At 41.9% G+C, this 18,063-nt stretch overlaps 1 pseudogene; it reads left to right on the top strand.

The window, feature by feature from the left end:
- The window catches only part of LOC126988374 (plasma membrane calcium-transporting ATPase 2-like), a 79,026-nt pseudogene extending 63,451 nt beyond the window's left edge, over window positions 1-15,575 (top strand).
- Window positions 15,576-18,063: the final 2,488 nt, after the last annotated feature.

Here is an 18,063-nt window from a genome sequence, read left to right as displayed (position 1 = left end):
CTCCTGATGACCCAGCTGTTAAAAAAAATGCATGAGCATTGATGCCAAGATTTCTCACTGCATAGCCCAAGGTGGGAATGAAGCAGTTTCATTTTCAGTATTGCTTTTGTTAAACTCCCCATGATGTTCTTTTTCAGGTTGGCAACAAAACAGAATGTGCTTTGTTAGGATTCGTGTTAGATCTTGGAAAGAGCTACCAAGCAATCCGTGATGAAGTAACAGAGGAAAACTTTCATCGGGTTTACACATTCAACTCTGCCAGGAAATCCATGTCAACGGTGATTCCTCGTGAAGGAGGTTACCGTATTTTCACAAAAGGTGCCTCTGAAATTGTTATGAAAAAGTGAGTTTCATTGTTGTTGTGATGTAAGTAAGGTCACCCTGCTCATGAAAGACATGCAAGTGCGGCTATATGATGGCCTTATTTACGGACATGAACGTTATGGTTTATTTCATCATTCAATTTTGCACAGGTGCTCCTTCATCCATGGCAAGGACGGCAAACTAGAAAATTTCTCAAAGTCAATGCAAGATCGTCTTCTTCGAGAAGTAATTGAACCGATGGCATGTAACGGTCTTCGCACAATCTCTATTGCATACAGAGACTTTGTTCGATGAAAAGCTGAAATTAATCAGGTGAGTTACACTCTTAGAATTATAAGTTGAGTTACATCCTTAGAATAACAAGATAAGCCATCCTCAAAACATCAATAAAATGTGAAAAATATTAATTCTATAATTTTACACATATTGGATGATATATATATATATATATATATATATATATATATATATATATATATATATATATATATATATATATATATATATATATATATATATTAGGTTAGGCTCAATTAGGTTGATTAGCATATTTTACCACATTCTGGGACTGATTTCTCTGTTTGCTCCATTCCATCCCTCAGGTACACTTTGAAAATGAACCTCACTGGGATGACGAAGACCACATAATTAGCAACCTGACCTGTCTCTGCGTTGGGGATTGAGGACCCAGTGAGACCAGAAGTACCTGATGCAATCCACAAGTGCCAGCGAGCAGGCATCACCGTGCGCATGGTGACTGGCGACAACATCAACACTGCACGCTCCATCGCCTCCAAGTGTGGCATCCTCAAGCCTGGCGACAACAGCCTTATCCTGGAGGGAAAAGAATTCAACAGGCGAATCAGAGATCCTACAGGCAAAGTGAGTCATGGTCTCTTTATTCTCCCTGGTGTGAATGAGTGCGGGTTGGGATTAAGATGTAACCTTTCCTTTCAGAGGTTAGTACACAACAGAGGTTGATTCAAAACTCTCTCCTGCAGGTCCAGCAACACTTGGTGGATAAAGTTTGGGTTAACCTTCGTGTGTTGGCGCGCTCCTCCCCCACCGACAAATACACGCTGGTAAGGGGCATCATTGAGAGCAAAGTGAGTGCCAACCGGGAGGTGGTGGCAGTGACTGGGGACGGCACCAATGACGGCCCAGCACTCAAGATGGCTGACGTGGGCTTTGCCATGGTGAGTGGCTGCATCAGTAGTAGTGCAGTTGAGGTCCTTTCATTGATGATACTTGAGGACTGGATGTAGAGCACAAAGTTCAGTTCTTCCCTGATAATGATCTACAGTAATTGTAGAATGTGTACACCCAGCTGGCTTCTTAATGTTGTTGGAGGTCCAGTGTTTTTTAACAACAATATTGTGCCTTTTGATGTTCCGCATTGGTTTTAACCTTCATGTTTGTGTCTCCCTCAGGGTATCGCTGGCACTGATGTGGCCAAGGAAGCATCAGACATCATTCTGACTGATGACAATTTCACCTCCATTGTGAAAGCTGTTATGTGGGGACGCAATGTGTACGACTCCATTGCAAAGTTTCTACAGTTTCAGCTGACAGTTAATGTTGTTGCTGTTATAGTAGCGTTCGTTGGTGCGTGTGCCATCAATGATAGCCCTCTCAAGGTATGGTGCTTTTCATCATGTTGGGCAAATGTGTTGGTAGAGTTATTTGATGTCTAGATCCCACACAAAAGATTTATTTGTATGTATTTACCTGGTTGTGATATAGAGGAAGCGAACTCTACATGTAGGGCGTCACAGTCAGTATGTGCGACTACCAGCGTGAGGCCCCAAGATGTGCAGCACAGTCACTGCTCATCAAGGTTATTTAAATATTGCTTCATTTACTACTGTATTTCAAAGTTTTCATGCTAAACATGAAGCAATTAAACACCCTTTTAAAACACCTAAGTACTAACTTATGACATGATAATATCAAGGGCACATTAGTGTCACTCAACATCCATAGGATCTTCATCCCATCCTGACACAACACTTGCACCTCTTATACAGCACATTTCCACTGCACGTATGTGTGATTGCTGTGCTACCCTCCACATCCATATCTCTGATGCATATGACTTTACCTTTATCTTTTAACCTTTACAATTGTAGGCAAAATTATACTCATGGTCTGAATCTTTTTAGGCTGTACAAATGTTGTGGGTGAACCTCATCATGGACACCCTGGCGTCACTGGCCCTGGCAACTGAGGCCCCCACGCCAGACCTCCTGCAGAGGAAACCCGGCCGCACCAAGCCACTCATTTCCCGCACCATGATGAAGAACATCCTGGGCCAGGCGGTCTACATGATCTTGATCATATTCCTTTTGTTATTTTATGGTGAGTATTAGGCATTTTTTTCTTGACATTATCATTATTATTTATTTATTATTGTTATTAATATATGCCTTTCCCGCTTTAGCAGCAACATTGTAAGCTGAGTTTGAATGTAAAGGTTTTAGTTCATGTTTTCAGAAAGTCATAACGGCCATTAACTCTTCCTTTGCCACATCTGTCCCAAAGTAAAAGTATGTCATTGTGATGTTCCAAGGCAGCAAAGATTTCAAAACATTCTCAGAAGTGTAGGATGTCGGTTTCATCTAGTAGCAGTATTTTTTTTTGCCTGAACTTTAATCTTTTTGAATACTATTGGAAACCTAAATATGTTTTCTATTTTCAGGTGATAAATTGTTAGACATAGACTCTGGGCGCTATGCAGCCATCCGTGACCCTCCCTCTCAGCACTTTACCATCATCTTCAACACCTTCGTCATGATGACTCTCTTCAACTAAAATCAATGCACGGAAAATTCATGGACAGCGGAATGTTTTCCAGGGCTTTTTTAGCAATCCCATTTTCTACAGCATTTGGCTGAGTACACTAGCAGCTCAGGCAAGTATCCCAGTCTCTTAAGATTAGCTCTTATTGTCTTTATTGTAATAATGATAATAGTTACCACATCTCAATATAACATCTCCCTGTAATAAGATCCAGAGAACTAAATGGCTTATGTTGTCGCACCTCTCATCCCTGTCAGTCAAAGTCCCACCTCACTCACTCACCATGAGCATGTTCTACTGACATCAGCTTAGGATTCCCAAAATCTTTGCTTCCCACTCTTTAACTCTTACACAGAATTTAGGGTTTCTTCTTATTGTAAAAACAGCATCATAACCCCAATTACCTTGTACATACTTCACACCTTTCTCGTCCCTTGTACAGGTTGTGATAGTCCAGTTTGGAGGGCGAGCATTTTCTACTGAGGCTCTCTCTCTTGAACTTTGGCTCTGGTGCATCCTGTTTGGGAGTGGAGTGCTCCTCTGGGGGCAGGTTGTCACTTCCATACCAACCAAAAAGCTGCCCAAAGATATATTCTCGTAAGTTAAAAAAGTAGAAATGTTTGCACAGATTTAACTACTTTTTTTTTCAGGTAAAGATGTCAAAATCTTTTATGCAATGTTTAACTCTTAGAGCATTAGATCTGTTGATTTGTGTCTCCTCTGTGTCAGCCTGTTTGTTTATGTACTGCTTTGTAAAAAAATGTGTGTATATATATTTTCACTGCACTGTCCACATGCATATGTGGTAAATGTGTATGTAACTGTCTGAGCAAGCTCAAACTATAAAACTATGTAATTAAACTTGTCTTTAAGACTTGTTTAAATCAGCTTTTAGAAGCTTTGCTTTTCTGATGTTTAGATAACACCATGTGACTGCATTAACACGCAAAGACTGACAGGCAGGTGGAGGAAGTGAGCCAGTCATCACCACGATGCAGTGGAAGTAAACTGTTGCTGCCATTTCAGATGGGGTTCTGGGGAGCCTCAGACAGATCCAATTGCTGATCTTACCACTGAAGACAAGCTCGACTCGGACGGCAAGGACAGCAAGCGCACGGGTCAAATTTGTGGATCCGTGGCTTGACCTGCTCCAGACTCAGGTATGTTTCTGGGTTCTGGTCAGAGTGTCACATTTTTTATTCCTCCATCTCTTTCTCCAACGCTCCTTCGAGGTGAACTGTGACCTGAGGTGTAGAGTCAAGCCCTCCCTAATCAGTTGCTGTAGCCCACTAGCCACCCCTTTGGTGTAATGTTGTTTTGCTCCCACTCCCTTGAGATGGATCAGCACCTGATCATCTCCCCCTCACACACCCTCCTTGTTTAGTTCAAGCCCTGCAGGTCAGTTGTCAGCTTTCTGACAAATTGAAAGTAAGTAATGCTCTGAAACCCCAAGTAACAGAAGTTTTATCTGTCCAAAGACAAATGAAAAGATTACTAAATTTTTATTTTATTAACAAAATTTTCATGTGCTTTCCATTGCCATGATGATGTTTAGCATGTCAGATATTTGAAAGTAAGTGGTAAGTGATTTCTTGTGTGTTCTTTTAGACTAAAGAAAACTAATGTATTTACACAAGATGCCACATGTAATATAACATTGACCTAAACTCACTCTTCTCTGTTGTTGTTGAACAGCATTTTGCCTGTGAGCAGCTGCTAAGTGGCCAAGTGCATGACTAAATGTATAAACTATAAAAATAAATTAAGAGGGCTAAGAGCAAGTGAAAATGTGAGAGACACCTTCTGTAAATATGTCTGTAGTGTAGAATGAATGAGTACACAACCCTGAGCCTCCCGGCGGCCATGGCCCTGAAGGGATGGCATTAGTAGACGACTCTGGGGCTACTCAGGTCACAGTTCAATCCCTACACAACCATCACCACCATCACCACCACCATCACCACCACCACCACCCACCACCACCACCACCACCACTGCCGCCACCCGGCCATCACCACTTAGGTCACCAGTTGTCATTTTTACAACCACATGGAACCATCATGTGTGTGTAACATCTGCAAGCAAGAAATGTTAAACTACAAAAAAAATTAAACCTCCCTCATATAAAACTAAATCATAAGCCATGATTTTTCTTAATTGGAGAACAAAAGCATTAATTTTGTGACAAAAGAGCAATATGAATTATTGATTATGAGCCTTAAGATATTGCAGTCCTTTACCTTCCATGCTAATGTGGTGTATGTAAGTTGTAACATTATAGTCCATAGTCACCTAAAGGTGAAACAACCAGAATCTGGCTTAATCATTTATTTTAGTGGAAATATCATGGTGTGGTTTGTCTATCTGTGCTTCTGAGTAAGTGTTGGTAATCCCAGCATCTAGCACAGTGCATTGAGAGCTTGAGCCTAGTGAAGCTGTGGAGCTTTTAATTAGTGACAGACACAACTAATATAGAAAACATTATATTGAGGATTTTTGTTGTACCCGTGGTAGTGGACTCAGACTGTGTACATCTGTGACAGTACATACGTGTGTGTGTGTGTGTGTGAAAATAAATATATATATATATATATATATATATATATCTATATATATATATATATATATATATATATATATATATATATATATATATATATATGCACACACAAAAAAAGTAAGACATATTTTTGTGTCCATGTATTGTAATTTTTTCATTAGCTCAGCTATAGTTGTCACAGTCCTTTACGAAGTGACAAATATTGTTTACTTGAGATCTCTTTATTTCAGTTATGTCACACCCATTAGTGCAGTGAACACTGTGTTAGCATACAGATATATGAATGTCTTAACTTTTAACAGTTATGCTCTCTGTCACAATGGAATGCATTTTTGACACCCTTGGACTAACCTTTCTATTTAGCGTGACAACCCAGCAGCGTGCGCGAGTGATGATGAGTGTAGTGTTCATTTTCTGTCCCTGCTGGTGGCATTTTCTCCTAACAGGGCCTGGTGTGGGTGTTCCTGATTCAGGAGTGTTCAGTTTGTTTTTAGTAGGAATTGGTGGTTTTGCTGCTGCTGTAGTGTGCCAGCCAAGAGCTCCTTGAGGCTGCAGCACATTTTTGAGTTTCAGAGGAATGGAGGCATTGTGACGATTTTCTCCTTGCAGGTTTTGACACTTTTACTAATTGATACATTGCATGGTTACCAGAGGACTTTTGATACTAAAAGTCAATAGATGATTTATTTCCCTGATTGCATCTGATCTTTGCAGATTCCTTTTTTTCCTCCCGGATCTGATTGGGCTCTTCTGATAACCACTATGAAGGTTACAATGTCTTGACTTCCTTTCCTTGTCATTTTTTTCATAATACATCTGATAGAAAATACTCAACCCAATAAATATATACACGTGTAAACTCCTGTGTTGTGAGATTAAAGTGCTTTCATAAAATAACATTTCCCTGAGCATTCAATTTAACCCTTGAATATTATTATCTAATAATAAATCACAAATACAGCAAGAGAAGGAAATGTCTCTAAATGACAGAGGAGTTCATTATGTATATATTTATACACAATTCTTTCACAAACACACAATCATGAACACTTAAAGATTTATACTCTCTACAGGGTACCTGTGTGATAAGTCATATGTCTGTAGCCTTGTTGAAGTGCTTGCCTGCGTGTTACATCATCCATGGATAGTGTGTTACCCTGGATAGGCTCCATCATGTATTAGTCGAGAGCAGAAAGTGTTAACATATGATAGAAAATGTCATATCAAGGCCAGTGTGATGTTTACATGTGTTATAAGATGATACCCTTATGTCCATTCTCATCATGCAGCTGTGCACCATGTGTGACTACATCAAGAAAAATGAGAAACTTGAAGTGTGTGTCTTTCATACACTGAGCTCTGCGTGACCCCAGCAGGACAACTGTAGTGATAGGTTTTGTGCCAGCCAGGTAGTCTGCCAGCCAGCCAGTCAGTCAGTCAGCCAGTTAACTATTCCATGTCCATCATCAACCTGTTTTCTTTCAATGCAGTAGAAGTGCATTAATTATGTGGCAAGTTTTATTATCTGTATTTTTTGTGCCATTTATTGTATTTCCATGCTCAAGCATACCATTATCACAAGCATTCTTCATATCTTTTATTGAGGTTTCTTGACAAGAGATCTCTCCAGGATCTTTTTTATATTAATTGATTCACTCGCGCTTCATCCCTTTCCCTTGAGGTAACGGCCACAAGCCTCTAAGCCTCTGGAGGCCTGTGGGCCGACGTGCCTTCCTTCAAAATTTTGACCAAATCACTGAAGTTCTTGAAGCTAAAACTTGTCACTTATTAAAAGTAGAAGCACAATCTTCATGTGCATTGATTCAAATCTGCAATTGGTTATGTCATGTAAACACTTTGTTCTCCTCAAACCAGTGTTTTGAACCTTTCTTTATTGCAATTTGTAAGATCTACTTGGCTCACACATTTCATAATACAGTATTTTATGTGCCTATACGTTTCATCATTCACTTTAATTTATCAGATTTGTTTTCTATATTTCACTTTACGTTTGTCATTAAGTTTGATTTGTAATTATCTTTTATTACTATTTATTATCTCCCTGCCTCCTGGCTCTGCTTCCCCTGCCTCCCCACATGAACCCCTGGTCAACCCATGCACTCCTGGCGCATCATTACCATAGTGCTAGAACTTGGTTGTTCCTTGCAAACATGATTGCTACTATATGCAGTACCCATACCCGCCAATGTCAGTGCTGCTTGAATATTAGAAGTTTAATGGATGTAATATATATTGGTCCTAGATCTGAAGATTTTCATAATTTGACTTTGTATTTGCTTACCTTCTTGCCAGACATATTTACAATAGCAAAGCTAGAGGTGATGTAATTTTCAAGAGTAAGAAAACCCCCTAATTCATTAGCTAGCTCAGTTCAGTCTTTTGTTGTCTCATTTCAGTCTACCATCCTGTTATTTTTCTTTCTTAGCTTCCATTTTTTTATCAGAGGCTAATTTTTGTTGCATTTGGCTTCTTCCAACAAGACACAAGTGTGAGGGCCACAGTCCCATGGTGTCTGACATGGACTGTGGTCTTTCTGCAGATATTTTGTTAAGTATAACTTAAATCATATTGATGCTTTGCCTTGTGCTGCTTCAGGGGTCTGAGGCACAAAGTTCCCATCCGTCAGTGGATGGTGACTTCTGCATTTGTTTCCTTTAATCATTTTGGGAAGCCAATGTAACTTCTGGGTGTTGTCTTTTATTATTTTGATTTTCAGCTCTTCCTCAAGTTTGCATAATCTCATGTCTTATTCTCATGTTTTTTGAGTGTTTACCTAATATTGCTTTCTGTACCGCTGTACTGTTTTTATTCATTTTTTGTGTGTTTCATTGGTCCACTCAGGGTATTATTTGATGGTACCGATACATTTTTTTTATATCTTCCCTCCTTTCATCATGTTTTCCCTATCATTTACAGGTTTATTTGGTTCAAAAAATATATATTATGCCATTGGACTTGTGAGTTTGAGTAGATCGGTCTTGCAGCTTTGTTTGTGGCTCTCCAAATTGTTTTCTCTATCTTTCTGTCTTTATCACTCCAGTCTGTACAAGTTACACCAAACCTAATGGGACCTAGGCCAGCCAGTGCTGTGTAAGGCAGTTTTGTGGAGTTTGCCGCTTCCCGAAAGGAAAAAAATATTTTTTGGCATTTGGCAGCAGTGATACCAATGCAATTATCGAAGGGTTGGGAAATTCGCGCTGGCCCAGTCAACTCTGCCTCAAGCCACTAGCCCCACTCCTTATCGTTCCTATGACCTTAAAGGAATTAAGAGAGGCGCGCCCGGCAGCATGGTGTCGGTTTCCGCAAGACTTGGCACTCCCCAGTGCATGAAGACCAGCCTAGGTTCAGTCTTTCTTTTGGTTCCTTTACTTTTACATTATAACTTTTATTTTATGATAGAGTTTTTCAGTTTAAATATGCATGATTTATTTCTTTTCACTGCTGGGCATGCAATAGTGCATGCCTAATAGTCATAGGTGTTTTCACTCCTGTAGCTCAGCAGAATCAGGTAGCAGCTGTGCTAACAAGCAATATCCTCGCTGCCCTTGTTCTTGAAACAAGGTGTGTGCCATATGTTGTGTCCTCCAGGGCAAGTGCGTGCAAGTAGTGGCAGCTGGTCCCCTCCTGTAATGTCTACTGACCACTCTACTGGCCACCTGCTGAAATCTCTATGCCACACTACTATGTAGGCTCACTCTGTATCTGCAAGAACCACTCCAGCCTCTTCACTTTTCATAGTCAAAATCCTGCCCTTCATTAAGGATATACCAGTAACCTAAAAGGCTGACCCCAGTGTTCTATACTATCTTATCTTTCAAAAGTAAAATAGTTTTTGCAATATTGTAATTATTAAATTAGTGTATTTTATATTAGAATTTAGGTTCCCTACTATTAATTCTCTGCTGCACTTATAGACACTTGACTTTGTGAAATCTTGTCTTATTCTCTGCCATCCCCAGCCTCTACTAACTTTTATTTTTGATTTAACAGTAACTTTGTTTTGCTCCTCCTGTGACCGACACCCAGGGTTTTGTAACAGGTTGGTAACTGTAGTCATGTAGCTGTGCAGCTGTTGTTGTCTCACAGATGTCGTAATGCTGTTGCCCCTACCTGAACCCAAACACCTGTGTTCAAAATTTTTCCCAGTGTTACCCCAACCTTGAGTGGAATCCTTGAACTAAACCCCAGCTAACGTTGTGACCTGTGCTAAGAGATGGAGTGTGTAGACTGTGGCTAGAACAAGAGGCTAGTATGTTTGTTTCTTTGTGCTGCATAGACAGTTTCCAATGATCCTGACGGGCGAGCAGCCTCAACACTGCCATGGCCCAGTGCCTAGTTTGTTGTGCCCTGGCTGCCACTGCTGTGCTCGCAGCTTGCATGTTTCTAGGTCGCCTCGCCAGGCCTCCGTCACACATGGCTGCGTCACACCATCCTCACCCAGTCTTCAACAGCCTTCACCTTCAGCCTCAGTCTCCTTTCATTATAACTTATGATTATTAATTATCATGTGGATATGACTAGCCAGTCTTAGTTCCTTTTTAGTTTGTTTATAGCACTGTGTTACCAGTGATTTGTCTGGTGAGTTTTATTTTTTTAATTTTTATGTGTTGCTACTAACATGTTCATGATGAGATGTTGATGTACTGTTTACATTATTGTGGGGGTTTGATTGGATGTCCCGTCCCGTTTGCAGTTGAGAGTAATACGAGCATTCAAGTCCACCCTGGAAGACTTGGAGGAACGGCGGTCATGCCATAGTTTACACAGCTTGCATAGTATGCGCAACTCGCGCAGTCAGCAGGGCAACCGGCCCTTGTCAGACATCACTTACATAGATGAGGACTCCATGAAAAGCCCAAGTCCCAATAGTGGCAAGCGGTGCGGGTCGTGCAACACTGCAGTGCGCCTCGTAACGCCCATCGAGGAGTCATCACCCACCACTGCCGAGAACGCCCCCCTGGTACCCCCTGGCAGCCCCCAAGGCGGGCCTGCAGCAGCAGCAACCCAGCAGCTGGGGCAACACCGACCCCACACCCACGCCAACACACAAAGTACTAAGTGCTGCCACCACCACCACCACCACCTTGCTGGCACAGCCCCCTCCTCTCCGCTCCAACCTCTCTCCCGCACCACTTTAACACAATAATGGCTCAAACTTCCACTCTAACATGGCAGCACACTCCAGCACACTGCAACCCCCCCCCAAGTCTTCACCGTCAGAGATATTTAATTTGGTTCATGAGACTAGCATCTGACCCCCTCCTCAAGACTGATTGTGGTCCTTTCTTTGCCATTTATCAACTTTTCAAATTTTGATGGGGTGCTAGCCAGTAACAAGCAGACTTATCCATCTTTCCATAGTCTTCCTGTATTAGACCCGACCAGTCCTGTGGCGTCAGATAGCTAATTCTCAGTCTTGCCCTCGCCCTCTCTTGCCACAGTACCAGTGTCACATCCTACCACACACTCATAACCATGCTTAACCATTATTGCTATTGTTTTACTCATGTTTTGCATTATTATTATTATTATTATTATTATTATTATTATTATTATTATTATTATTATTATTATTATTATTATTATTATTATTATTATCATCATTATTATCATTATCACTATCATTATTATTATTATTATTATTATTATTATATTATTATTATTATTATTATTATTATTATTATTGCTGTTGTTTAATCTTATTATTTATTAATACCATATGCTTATCCAATACCACTCCATTTAGTTTTTAATTGCTTTATAACCTTGCTTCTGCAAACCATGTTTTTTTGCCTTGGACATTTTTGTGGTATATTTGTTTTTGTTGCTGCCATCCACAGTATTTCAGTAGTAGTGGTAGTAGAAGTAGCAGCAGTAGCATTAGCAGTAGTCGTAGTTCTCCTATCCATCTCCTCTTCCTCCTCGCTTTTCCTGCGCCTCTGCCCTGCCCCTGACTGGCCCGTCGTGGTGGGGTGGCGGTCAGTGCGGGCTGGGCTGCTTTTCTGGTGGGTGGAGTGTTGGGTGTGCTGGGGACTGAGCACTCTGTTGCCTCTCACTACTCCCTCTTGCCTTGTGCCCTGTGAGGCTGAGTGTTGTGGTCTTGCCTCTCCGCTTACTTCCCGCTGATGATTGGAACAGCGTAAAAGGGTTGTGGTGGTGGGTGGTCTGCAGGCCAGCCTGGCTCCCTCATGGACTCTTGCTACAACAGACTGAGACAATATCTCACGTGCACTTCACTAACAACTCCGCCTCAGCTGTCACTAGTCTAGCGTATGCCAGGGTAACTAACACACATCTTGTGTATTGTTCATTTCTAAAGCGCAGCTAGAGGAGACGTGATTTGCACTGCATGTTGTGTTTTGTGTTGTGCATTTATTTCTTTATGTGAAATTTGCAAATGTGGTTATGGAGAGTGCCAAATAGTGAAATGTTTCTCCAGCTTTGGAAAAAATAATAATAATAACTTAACATTAAATACAATGGAAAGTGTATAAAAATAAGAAACCAAAACTTGGAGACCATAAAGGAAGCTTGCCCTGGTGGTAAATGAATCCTTAGCCTTGAGTTCTCCCTGTCTGTATGAGTGCATCTTTCTTCCCAGCCTGTCCAGTCCCACACATCCTCTTCCCCATCCTCATTTGTATCAGTTACCTTTATTTTCTTTAATGTTGAGTTTCTTATTGGTGGGTTTGGGTCGCTGCTCACACAGAAATAGGCTTGACTGGCTCCTGGACATCAGAGTTAGGGTGGACCGCAGATGCAAGAGGGGGCCGAGACCTCCTTAATAATACTGGAGTTTGATGTTAAGCTCCTTGAGGCTGGACCCAGGACCTCACCCCTGATCTAGCAGCCAGTGTGATGTTGGCAGCTGTTTAACACTAGCCAACCTTATTATTGGCCTGGCTCCTCCTCATCATCCAGAGAGATGCATTATATTAGCAGCTCCTCATTGAACTGCTATTACAGGCTTCATATTTTATTTTCCAGCTCCAGGGAATTGTTTATTTAGGCTTTGACTTAAAACTGACATTCGTTAACTTTTAGAAGATCATGGTGTTGAGCGTGTCATTCTGTTATTTTCCCTGGTAGGAGGATCAGGAAGGAGAAACACATGATGGGGGTGAGGTATGAACCCGAGCATCTTTCTCTCAGCCCCTTGTACCTGAGCTGCTCTCAGTGAGTAAGCCACCGTGCTAGACACCTCACCCGCAGCATTAGCCCAAATCTACGGTCCTCAACAATTAGTGGCTATTAGAGCAGGCCTATTTACAGTATTCACCTGCATAATCAGTTCTCGTAGTGTACCCACAGTAGTGACTCTTGCAGCGGTAGTTGTCCATTGGGTTTCCATCATTATTATTTTTAGTCAAGTTGTGCTCTCTGTGCATGAAGATGTGTTTCTTCTTCAACGGTCCCGGAGCCACACAGATCGTGAGTTGGTGTCCTGAGTGTAAGCGTATTAATCCCCGCGTGCCCCTGTAATGTCTAGGCGAGTCCCGGTAGGTGGACACCCGTGTGCTGTCTGTAGCCTCTATTCCACTACTGCTGCTCCACTATCCCTGCACACCACACAGTGTACATACACCACTCGGCCGAAAGGCTGTGTGCCTTGGATGAGGTGTGGAGAAGACAAGGGCACGTATCTGTGGGCAATGAGGTGACAGCAGCCACCAGTAACCAGGCTGTGGGCGCCCATGGTGTTGATGACCGTGTGATGCATCGTGTCCTTATCTTCTGTTCACCTTGCTGTATAATACATCCCTGGCCAGCTCTAACTTACCACTGTAGCTACTGCCCTCACCACTGTTATTATTCTCATGGTTCAGGTCATTGGAGGCACGTTGCAGGAGCGGCTGATACCTGCATCAGATAGCAAGACCTCCACAGACCAGGCTGTAAGCTACACCCTCTCTCTTGTCTCTTCTTAGACTCATATTTTGGACTTATGTGATCGCCGCTCACTTCCCCTCAGTTCTCTGCCCTTGGTCTGTGCTGTTTGCTTCTTTACTTTCATGGAAGCTGTAGGTTGGTTCAGTCAGTGTATTTTACTAAAGGTTAATCATTGTTGATAACAAAACCATCCTATGCTGCCTCCAGCTGTCTCTTACACAGAACAAGTTACACTGTCCTATTCCTAACTTTTAAGCTAAAGATAAATCCTTTACTAACTTTTTCTTAATAATAAACTTGTCCTCCTAAATTAAATGACCAAAGAAATGCATGTCTCTCTCTTTACATATTATATATACTTCAGTATCAATAGAAATTGTAAGAGATTGTGTAAGAGACCTAAATTGTGTTTGATTTGTGGAGTTGATTTCAGTTTGTTGATTTTGCTTTAATCCAGCCTTATATTTATTACTTCCTTAAACTGTTTCCTGCATGACACTGAGCGACTTGTGACAGAGACCTAAGTGATCTAGATGGCACTACTAGATAGACTGTTTTGCCTATGTTGAGTGTTATTTTGTGATAACGAACAGAAAATACCTGTCGTAATGTGGTTTTTTACTGGTTTTGTTTTTGGTTGTTATTTCTTGACTTGTGCCAGCTGGCATACATGTGATGATGTGTAATAACTGGCATTTGTGTCATTTTGTATCATACCTGTTTTCAAGTAAGATGTCTGTGAATGACAGGCATGGAGGTTGCATGATCTGTGTGTGCAAGTCATTCGCCACTGCAGGAGCCGCCCCTGCAGCGTGTTGTTGTGTTCCTATCCTTCCCAAACCCTCCCACCCTCATGTTGTGACTGGACGGACTTTGGGTGTGGGCAGTGCAGCTGCTGCCTCACTACCCACTCTTTGTTTGAGCTAACAGTCTGGTGCACCACTGATGGCACAGGCCCTGAATGGCTACCTCCCGCCATCATTGCTGGGCTAATGTGGACTTATCTTTTCCATAACTGACTTTACAACTCTCAGATCATAACTTCTCAATGATGAACCACAAATTACCAAAAAAAAAAAATCAAGAGACCGAAACAGGACTGATAAACAGCATTGAGGCGGTAGTGGGTCTTAGTCAGGGAGCAGATGACCGCATGAGTCGCGCACTATGGACAGCCTCCAGCCAACATGCAGTGCCCACGTTCTCTGGCCGCCAACTCTTTGTCTTGATGTGTGAAGTGTGTGTCCACCGGCATCAGAGCTTTTCAGCTCCGTTACTGTAGATCCTATGGCAGCCAGCAACACTCTCAAGTATTTGTAAAGTGCACGATCTTTTATTGTCATCCTATTTTTTATTTTCATGTTAACCACTTTGTGAATGGTTTTAACCTCTGTTTTCTAACTTGTTACTTATTTACTAACCATCATAACTCTCTTCTCTGTATTGGCACCTAACAGGCTGTTTAAGCCAGCTATAATGAAGATGCAGTGTACACGGTTCAAGTTTGGCATGGGATCTTTGCAATGAGCATGACTTTCTGCTTGTGTGTGGAAAGTGGGTGAGCTTCGCTCCTGCTGCTCACTGCTGACTTTGTTATGTTCCATGGTTGGCAGCAAGGCACACTCCTTACCTTCTCACTTGTCAACAGCTCTCACAGTAACCCTCACAGTCAATTTTAAGCTCTCGTCTTTAAAAAACACTTTGCCAATTATGTCTCATGTTTCAGTGAAAGTAAAAAAATTATACTTGTTTTATTCCCATTGCTCATTCCTATTGAGTGTTAAAATGTCTTGGACCAGTGTAGCTAGTGTTTCTCCTTGTTTGGTGTTTTGTACTATGTGGTTTAGTTGTGTCCAAGGCATACATACTTCAACATCTTCCCCAACTAAAATTGTTTGTATGGGCTCTCCCCACAGATTCGAGTAGTTAATGCGTTCCGACAGGGGCTTGATGCTCGGCCTTCCAACCCTAATCTGGCGGGCGGTGCTGAAGAAGCAGTCGCCCCTGAGCAAGAGGCTGTCTCAGGGGTCATCGCTGGAGGCTGACCTGTGTCCGGACCTCAAGAACTCCAAGTGCCCGAGATAGATGTGGAACGCTTGTCCTCACACAGTCACACGGAGACAGCTGTGTAGACTCCTGTTTTAGGCCCTCATGCCACTTTCTCAGGGCCAACTGCACCTCCAGCAGCACTGGCAACAGCAGTAGTGTGATCAGCAGCAACAGCAGCAGCAGCAACAATACGAGCCCTAGACCACCACCACAGCAGCCAGTGGGCACCGCGGTGGTGTGGTAACTGGGTGCTGGGCTCCGCCAGGCTAAAATTGACTGACTGCCACAATCAGGGTGACTCCAAACGGAACGGGCATTGAAAGACAGCCCATATGTGGAGGAACAGCTGTGGGTCTCTGCAGATTCACTGAGTGGTGGACTGCTTATGCTCCCACACTATTTTGTCTTCCGGGGGCATTTTGCTCACCTGCAAATACCACCCTGAGTACACACCTGTGAAGGGCACGCCCACCCGTGTCCCACCTTATGGCCGTACCTGGTGCACAGACACACTCACTGGTGTATGCCAATGACTAACTGACAGTGTGACGCGCATCTTGTTTCATTTTGTCCTACTGTTAATAGACTTGTGTATTGTATCGTAAGGGTTGTTATTGCATAGTCTACAATTATAGATATGGTAAAGGGTTTTGCCAGAGGTTAGATCTGTTGAACATTACTAAGGACAAATTACATTATACCTGTAGTCAAAGGATGTTTTAAATCTCTAAGGAAGTTGTGGAAAATTGTATATTCATGAATGTTCTTGGTTCTTGTTTCTAAAACCATGTTGGCTGTTCCTGATGCTAGAGTCTATACATCTCTGTTTTGTTTATGTTTGGCAGTATTGTTTTGTCCATTTGCTGTGTATGAAAGGTGAGTCTTAGGTTGTATGACTGACGGCACCTCTTAGCTTAAGTGGTATGATCATGTTGTTGCATACAAGTTGTGTGGTAAAGCTAGCCTTGCTACAAGCCCGACTTCACGTCACACAACCACCACTGATGTCTTGATTTTATTAGACATCTTTGCATTTAATACTAATAATCCTAACATCATGGGGTAATTTTATGGAGCAATAGTTGTTTTGAAGTATATATAATAGAAATGATGCTTGTCAATAATTCAATCACTAAAGGTAATTGTCATGTTATGTAATTATGATATTACAAATAAACTGGTGCATGGTTGTTTCCAACCTTATCACCTGTTACAATGTTGGCTAGCCAATGGAACCAACCTTATTGTTGTGCCCATGTGAGGAGCACTCCAGAGGCCTGCAGCAGATACAGTTTGCCCCAGGAGTCAGCTCTTACAATTTGTCACATCCCTGGAGCACCAGCTTGTCAGACCTAGGGCATACTAAGAGCTTTGACTACGGTTTTGTAGTAAAGATCTGTAGGGGCCCTCACCTAACTCCACGGATGTGTTGCCAGCCTAGCTGCCAGCATGCCATGTCCTCCGACAACCCATCACCTGCTCTGCCTTGTCCTGTCCTCATTCCCCTGGTCTTCTATCACCACTACCCTCCACCATCACAACTCTGTTCCTGGTTGACTTGGTGTTCAAAAAGTGGTCCGCCTCCCATCCTGTTCTTAGATGTAAATATGCATTAGTTTTAAGTCAGTTCTCTGGGCTGTTCACCAAACCATTACACATAACAAATTGTAGTCAATAGCAAATAGTTATTTCATTCATTTCTGTAGAGGAAATGAAAGATTTTCTAAATACTGAAATGTTAAATCCAATAAATGTTACTGTAAACTGGTAGAGGTAACCAAGATAAAACCTTCTGTAAATCTTCAGTCATTTTGTGATGCTCGCCTCTTGATATGTCAGCCACGACACTACTTTAATATTTTGTTTGTCAACTAATTTTGGACTGAGGAAGTGTAAGATCAGTGAACTTTGATAAAAAAAAGGCCTTTGTACTTCTTCTCTTTGTCCATTATCTGATGTGTGTGTGTGTGTGTGGGTCCGTGGGTTGTTTGTGGAGTGTGGAGCGCAAACATGGAACTCCCATCTTGTTCAGGAAACGGGAAGAGCAACCTCACAGTTTGGTTAGTGTTGTGGTGCGTTGGGATGACACGCCCCTGCCGCTGAAGCAGCTACAGAAACTCTGCCACCACCCACGCACTCCAACGCGCGTACTACTTTAGATTTTTCGTGGATATAAACAAATGGCTTCTATTGTTAATAGGAAAGAACATTACTTGTTGAGTTTGTTAACTTTAAAAATACAGGTTTTCAAGAGTCCAAATCTTTTCTTCATACTCCTCATTACATGTTATTTTATATAATTTGTTAAAAGATTGTATCAAAGTTAGCCAAAGGCACAATTCATAAAGATAGCTCTTGAACCATTGCAATGTATATATCAAAGTAAATATTGTTGGATATTCGCCTGTGTTTCCTGCACA

The sequence above is a fragment of the Eriocheir sinensis genome, chromosome 69, assembly GCF_024679095.1.
Source record: "Eriocheir sinensis breed Jianghai 21 chromosome 69, ASM2467909v1, whole genome shotgun sequence".
In the NCBI taxonomy this organism is placed as follows: Eukaryota; Metazoa; Arthropoda; class Malacostraca; order Decapoda; family Varunidae; genus Eriocheir; species Eriocheir sinensis.
Note: the sequence above shows the minus strand (reverse complement) of the source record. Positions and strands in the feature narration are given on the sequence as shown.